We start from the raw sequence: 7,835 nt of genomic DNA, 5'->3' as shown, positions 1-7,835 counted from the left end.
AGCATGGCCAACGTGATCTATACACTCTTATCTGATTATAAGCGAAAGCTGAAGATATAATTCCTAAAAATTAAATTTCTACAGCGATTTTTCCGTGATGCAATTTGATGTGACACACCCTTTATTACAAACCACTTCTGGGAGACGTCTCCAACAAAGTATTGCAGCAAACAATTGACACAGTGTTTTTTTTCTGTGATAGCTGATGGGAATTCAATAGCTTTCTTCAATAGAAGCTACTAGAGATTTCTAGAGCAAAAAATATGCAATCAGAATCGCCTTGACTCTAAGCTCTAAGAGACACATTATGTGTTCAAGTGAATTTTGATTGAAATATATAAGAGTAGTTCGACGATTAATAGGTTCATTTTGAATACCAGTATAAGGTTGACATGGGATTCCGACAATTAATTTAGTTTATTCGAGTTACCACTAAATCTAAATATTTTTCAAATTCTTTTAGAATTTTCTTCGCATTTTCGGAAATATATGATGTACCATGAAAGCATGTTATCTGGCGTCGGAATCTGAAATGTATGCCAACGAGAAATAATGCAACTATGCTTCTCAGATACGATAATGCCGTTGGATTCCTAAGACTCTTTCCTTCAAACAATCGTGTTGTGATACTAATGTGACTACTAATGAATTACAATCCTATACGATCGTACATTTATTCTCTTTTATTAACTGCATATTTCAAACATCTTGCAAAATATATCTATGTTACGATAAACTAGTAAAACGAGCGCGAGCATTTTGAAATTTTCTATTAGTATTTAGAAAATACCCTCTTACAAAGAGCATTAACTTATTCACAAAAACCTTCATAAAAGAAAGAAAGGAACCACCACTATCTTAATTCTTCGCCTCTTCCTGTGCAGCTTTCTCGTTGTATTTCATGTGCCAGTCAAGGTTCATTTTCAGGACGGTTTCACCCCGCTCCTGGGACTGATTACTCCAAAAAGATCATCACAATGCAGCCGACTTCTGTTGCAACCAGCGATTTAGCGATTTTGATGCGCACCTGGTTGCGACATGACATCTTGGCTGCAAACAAAAAACATTTTCATGAGATTGACAAAAGTTTAAGTTGATTGTAAAGTTTTTACTTGATATAAAATGGATTCTCCTCTACGGTTTTATATTTTTCCGTAATACGAACGAAGTCCTTATATAACTTTGGAGACTCATTTCATAGCTCTCGCAGCAGATTCACTTAAAATTCCTCCGTTTCGCACTTTTTGACCCACTCACTCATCCAGATGCTGCGGTTACGGAACTGTTTTTGTTTTTTTTTTGTCTATTTTCCTCAATAAAAGCTGCATTGGCCAGAGCTTCTGCTATAGCGCCATATGATGCTACTGTTGAAGCCATTTTCATTTATAAATATTTTTTCCTTGAAAAATGACAGCGGACGCACACAGAACAGTATCCGACTCGACAAACAGTGTACTATGTGATAACCGTGTTTGTCATTCATTCCAAACAGTTGTATTTCACCAAACAGTTTAATGTAAAGTTTTTGGCAAAAACAAATAGGTGTAATTATGATTGTAAAATATTTTTGTCAAACATGAAATTTGTACTAAATTTTGACCAAATTTTTTCTGTCAAAAAGTGTCAAATATTTGAGCTTCGGTCAAACAGTGTACGGCCACCTTTAGGATTAAAAAAATTATTTTCAAAAATGCCTATCAATATTTGCAAAAATGCACATGTATCTGAAAAATTATAATATTATCGAGCTTAGGAAAAAAGAATCACAGGAAGGTTGTGTCCGATACACGACCGCATAGTTGACGTAGGATTCCGTTAGGCTAACTGTTGATTTTGGATATGTTTGAAAGATTACATCGTTAAACTCTTTGATAATGATTTGGTGGCCCTGAGAAGGGCAATTTTGTTTGGTAGTTGGTGGTAAACAGTCGTTGGGTGGTGCATATCAGATAGAAGATGCTGAAGTGGAATGAGATATGATGAGAACCGCCCTCTGTGACCCTAGACGAGATGCCTCCTGTGTTATGTATGGATGAAATAAAGAAAAAAAAACTCACCAATGTAATATAAGATAATTACCAATACCGAACACAATTATCATTTTTTCTCATCAGTAAAAACATGTTATTTTGATATAGAGAAAACATATTTGAAATAGAAAAGGTTATTTTGTTTTATAATTTTTACTTTCTGAGCGTTTATTCAACCCAATGCGAATACTAATTGGACCAACAACACCTAATACTATATGTAGAGCATATGGCAAATCACTTTCTCGAAATGAACACAACAAAACAGACAGCTTATACCGAACGACCCGTTCTCGAGCGGAAACACACCTTGGTTTTTATTCATGAAAATTGAAGTAAACCGTTTCATATATCAAGCCATTTTTAACACAACCGCTACCATAAACAATTTTACAATTACGCTTATGCTAAATTTTTAACAATAAAATATCGGTATGAAATTTCACGAACATAGAAGTTCCAAATTTTAATTTAATTTGCTAGAATTTATCGAATCACTCACCCTACTTGCAATATAGAAATGCCCCCGACTTGCATATATTTGCAATGTCGATTTCCCCCAGGCAGCTTCGTTCTGATGTCTCTGTTAGGGAACCGCCGCATGTGTCGTCACTTTCGACCAATTAGAAGTGGATATTTCCGTTAGAATAGGGATTGAGATTTTTCAGTTGTTCGATAGTTAGTTTCATGACATATATTATTTTATTCAATATAAAAAAATGTTATGGAGTGCCGAAATCGATTGACGCAAAAATCTCATCAATTCATCATGAAATGACTGATGTGCTCGATTTTCGATTTTCAGTTTGTACCCCAATATGTTCCCGAAAGACGTAATCCTACGTCAATATCAATACGATTTAATAAGTTTTCCAATGACTTCAGAGGTGAAATGTGATTATCAGAAAAGTGGGCACTTTATTTTGGCGGTGACTGCATAATCATACTTAGATTTTGTCTTGGTCACTATTTGACCAAGACAAAACACGTTCAAAATACTACATTTTCTCCATGTGTACAAACCTTATTGGTTTAGCAACAACATGACTGCATTCAAAATGTGTTTTTGACGATAGTGTTTCATTGGTTTTATCCGGTACTGTAATTAAAGCTGGTGTTAGTTTTCCAAAAGGGCCTTTTTGAAGGCTAGAGAAGAATGAACTGCAACAGCTTGACGCCTCTATGGATGAAACAAACAAATAAACAACTGACGACACAGGCAAGCTGTCGCTCTTGTAGTCGAGCATGAGAACATCATTTACATTTGTGCAGGCCACAGAATGTTTTCCTAACACGAACTTCAAAATAAAGCAGCGTGATAAAATCATCACAAATGATGCAAGCATGTTTCGGGGGCTCTCCTGCCCAAGCAAGAGTATATTAGAGAGGAGAGCAGGCCAGAGAAGGCAATGCCGTTTATTGTTCTGGATTGATAATCTTGGCACGGAAACGCCAAGGAAAATCCATAGAGTGAAATGAATAAATTTTGAGATTGTCCGACCAGAGGTTACCACAGCTGTGAAATCATCACCGTCGTTTGTTCATCATAAATCAATTTCACTGCATTATTAAGTCCAATTTTACGATTCTTAAACGGCTCGCGATCCAATGGAGCCTACGATTGGCACTTCGTCTTCTACCACTTAACCAATAACCAAAGAGCGCTCACGCCTCCAGCACCAATGAGCTGGAGGTGACAAAGATCTATTTTGTCAGCTTGTGAGCGTGTTTCCGAAAGCGCGCTTTTAGTACTGACAAATCTCCACAACCACTCTGGGTGGGGGAAACAGTCTCATTGACACTAACTTACATAATGAGACATCGATATCTCATCAAAATGTTTTCCCTGTGGCTCTATGGTCTCATAATATTCCCCATTTTCCCCAAAGAAGTGCAAGATGGAAGTATTCTCTCCATTCGTTTTCATTCTATGTGCTGTCTGTGTTTTGTCTTTTTGTTAACTTGTTTTCCCATAAAAATATTCTCCACTATTTGGAGGAGTTATTTTTGGCCGCCTTTGGCTCCGGCACCGGCGATGCTTAGTTCCTCAAAGAAAATGCGTAAAACGTTTGTCCGTCCGTCAGCGTCACCACTGTCTACCGGTGGCCATTATTTACACGTTCCGTGTGTTCTATTATTTTTCCTGTTCCGCCGCCCGGCTCAAAACGCGCGCACCTCATGAAACAAGTTATTTTTATGAAATTTTCCTGCACCGCGGCTGGTGGTGATAAATGTTCTTTCCGTTTCATGTCAGCGTTAAATGGTTGCACATGTGGGTTCCGCGTTTCCCCGCCGAACGTTTCCGGAAATAGGATTCAATCGTGAGACAGTCTTCACGTTTTATTTCTGCTGAGAATTTGAACCAGAGCAAACAATTACTACGTTCAGGGAATGTGCACACATTTTTTATCGGCTCGATCGAATATATGCGAGAATTCACCACGACGATCGGTTCTGGCCCCAAAAACAACACTACGCTTGAAAACCACAAGAAATGTGTGAAATTAAGCATAATTATCGATAATTATGCACGCTTCGTTTACGGTAGGCGCGGATTGTCCAACCACTCCCCCCCCCGTGCTACTCCACCAGCGATGATTGCTTTTAGCACTTCTCTCCAGCGCTTTCTGCTCAAACAATTATCGATTGGTTAACCTTGATCGTGAGAGTAGAGTGGTTTGGGCCACTTCGCCATATCCAACAGCAGCAGCAGCATCCCATCCCAATCTATGGTAAGTTCGAGGGCGTCATCCCAATCTCAAGCAGAGGTGGGGCAGTTGTGGGGATGCTTCCTCGCTATTCCCGGATTGTTGTCGGTTGCTTCCCCACCATAAAGAAGCCAATTTCGGACCATTTCACTGAACGCTCCTAATTCCTATTCGAGCGTAGGCTCTAAAAGCTTTATCATAGGCCCCACAACAACATGTCGATAATGACTGGCCACATAGCACGTGAATGGGTTTTTTAAACAATTTCGGAAAACTGATTCCATCATTTCTTCTATTGAAGGAGGGGGGTTTTACCGGCACTGTTCAACAACTTGTTCTGTGGGCCACGAATTATAATAGTTCTGAAGAGCGGCGCGCAAAGGAGGAGAGAGCAAATGGCGGCGCACGAGGGAAAATAATTACGCAGTTGTTGCTGTTAGCAGCGCGAACCTTCTGTTTCTTGCATTTCAGGCAAACAATCAAAACAGAACGGTATTCCCGCGGAAGGTGAGAAAGCGCACGAATCGCTTTTAAAAACAAAACCGAACCACTTAAATTACCCGAGATTTCCAGCGACAATCGTTCACTTTGCGTGTGAATATCTGAGAGGCTCTCGATTACGTTCCTATCTCAGCTTCATGCGAATCGTACGATTAAAGTTAACCGAAATGTATGATACAATGGAATATAGAGCTAATTCCGAAGTGTAGACAGAACAAAAGAACTCAAACTTGTGAAAACTATAGGAAAGCCAAACTTATTGGCTAAACAATCTTCAACACCAACTTAGGTGTAGAAGTACATATAATACTTGGCAAATGTCATACAGTATATTATTTTATTTTGAAGTTTGTAATACATTTGAAAGTATGTGAAAGACGTGTCTTTTAGTTTCGGAACTAGGCTGACCAAATAGTTCAGAAATGAAAACGGGACTCGTAAGCCATGAAAACTGTTATGTGTGCAACTTAATTCGTTCCGTTTGGACGTAGGATTACGTCTTTCGGAAACATATTGGGGTACAAATTGAAAATCGAGAATCGAGCACATCGTGAAAATTGTCCAATTTCAAACGCTTATTGCTCTGGCATTTCATGATGTAATTTTTGCGTCAATCGATTTCGGTACTACATAACAATTTTTTATATTGAAGAAAATAATATATGGCATGAAACTAACTACCCCTATCCTAACGGAAATACCCACTTCTGATTGGTCGAAATTGATGACACATGCGGCGGGTCCCTAACAGAGACATCAAAACCAAGCTGTCTGAGGGAAATCGGTATTGCAAATACATGAAAGTAGGGAGAGCTTTTGTTCCCCCCGAAATGTGTTCCCTAACAGAGACATCAAAACCAAGCTGCCTCGGGGAAATTGGCATTGCAAATACAAGAAAGTAGGGGGAACTTTTGTTCCTACCGAAATGTGTGCCCTAACAGAGACATTAAAAACAAATCATTTTCAAAGAGTTTAACGATATAATTCTTTAAACATATCCAGAAGTCGTGTCTCGGACACAACCCTCCTGTGACTTTTTTTGCATGAGCCTTCCTCAATTTGCAGGTATGCAGTCCTTCCCGGTACTTTGCTCTCTAAACGAAAGACTTGGACAGATTCAACTTTTTAGCGACATCCCTGACCGAAGCTTAAACGCTTTCACGACATTCTTGTGATCCTGATCACTGATAGAACATCATTCTGACTGCATTTCTCCTTCCGTTCGATGCCTAGAACTTCGTAGTAACGTTAAATCCCACGACACACCGTCGACTGTACGATTCCGATCTATTTTCCGATGTCCCGATGAGAGAGTTGATGATTTTCCAAGTGCTTGCGCAAAATCAATTTGCGACGTTGTTTTTCGGATGACTCCATTTTTTGACGTAGCACTACGCCTTTAATTAAGGGTGCCAAATCAGAAAACAGGTCACGTTTTTATGAAATAAAGTTAACGTTAATAACTATTTTTGCCGCGAACGGATTTTGTCGATTTACATACTAAACGAATCGGAAATTCCGTAAGATTTGTTTAATATGCTATACATTAGAATCCCCTGGTTTTTAAATGGTTAAAATTCATGAAAACTTTAAGCGTTTCCATTTTCCCATACATTTGTTCTGTCCATGGGTGCTTTCCCGAACAGAGAAGCCAATAACGAGCAACCTATCGACGACCAACGGAGGGGAAATCGTAGGATTTAAAGTCTCCGTGAACAAAGGAAAAGTAGAAGAATGAAGGGGAATACTTGTCAAGAGTATAAAGAGTGGATCTCCCTGAGGCAAACTTTCATTCGGCATCGGACTGTTGAGTAATCCAGTTCACTTTGCTTTTGCTTAGATCTAAGATTGGACCCCACCAGTGGTAATCCAACTTGGATATCGTCGTTTGGTTTTTCTGTTCGTTTTTCGCGTTATTCGTATCGTGTGTTTTTCTTTCCGCGTCATAAATTGGACGCTTCACGTAGTGTGTGATGAGCAAGAAGAAGAGGAAAGCAGTCTTGAGCGCTGCAAAAAACGAACGCATTGCCAGGGGCAATAAAATTCGAGGCAAGCGTCATCCAATGATGCACGCGATGTTGATGCAGTAAAAAGCGCTCGCACTGAACCGAACCTTCGTGAGTGTGACACCGCATCGAACAACAGCGAAGTAGGCGATTTCGGCGAGTCGGTCGAAAATGTAAACGCTATTACCCAGGCAGCAACCAAAATCAAACTCCACCCGCAGGTGGTGAAGGCGGTCGCTTTTGAAAAACTCATCAGCGAATTCGCATTGATGGGTGCTACAGCAGAGTACAAGCTGTGTGGCATAATGCAGTTTTTTTCCAAGCAGTTAACATTGTCTGTTTTCCGTCATCATAAGGGCTTCGTTGGTGCCTTTGAGAATGCATCAATTCATTAAACTGACGTTATGGCGAAGCAGGCGTTAATATTGTGCGCCAAAAAATTATTTGGGGAATACCAAGTATCTTGAATGTCTTACTGGAATGTTATAAGTTATTTGGGTTCGCGTGCCAGTCGCAAAACTGCCTTCAACTAGGATTGCATTTGCGCTAATATTGATCATAATGAAGCATTGCTACTGTTTTCGAGGTTG

At 39.5% G+C, this 7,835-nt stretch overlaps 1 protein-coding gene across 1 annotated transcript in view; it reads right to left on the bottom strand.

Moving 5' to 3' along the window:
• Positions 1-753: 753 nt before the first annotated feature.
• LOC129773052 (zinc finger protein Xfin-like) overlaps positions 754-7,835 on the bottom strand; it is a 173,188-nt gene continuing 166,106 nt past the window's right edge. The window contains exon 10 of the mRNA XM_055776603.1: positions 754-1,050. The gene's annotated coding sequence lies outside the window, so the exon portion shown is untranslated. The remainder of the gene's footprint in view (positions 1,051-7,835) is intronic.

This window comes from Toxorhynchites rutilus, chromosome 3 (assembly GCF_029784135.1).
Source record: "Toxorhynchites rutilus septentrionalis strain SRP chromosome 3, ASM2978413v1, whole genome shotgun sequence".
NCBI classification, from domain to species: Eukaryota; Metazoa; Arthropoda; class Insecta; order Diptera; family Culicidae; genus Toxorhynchites; species Toxorhynchites rutilus.
Note: the sequence above shows the minus strand (reverse complement) of the source record. Positions and strands in the feature narration are given on the sequence as shown.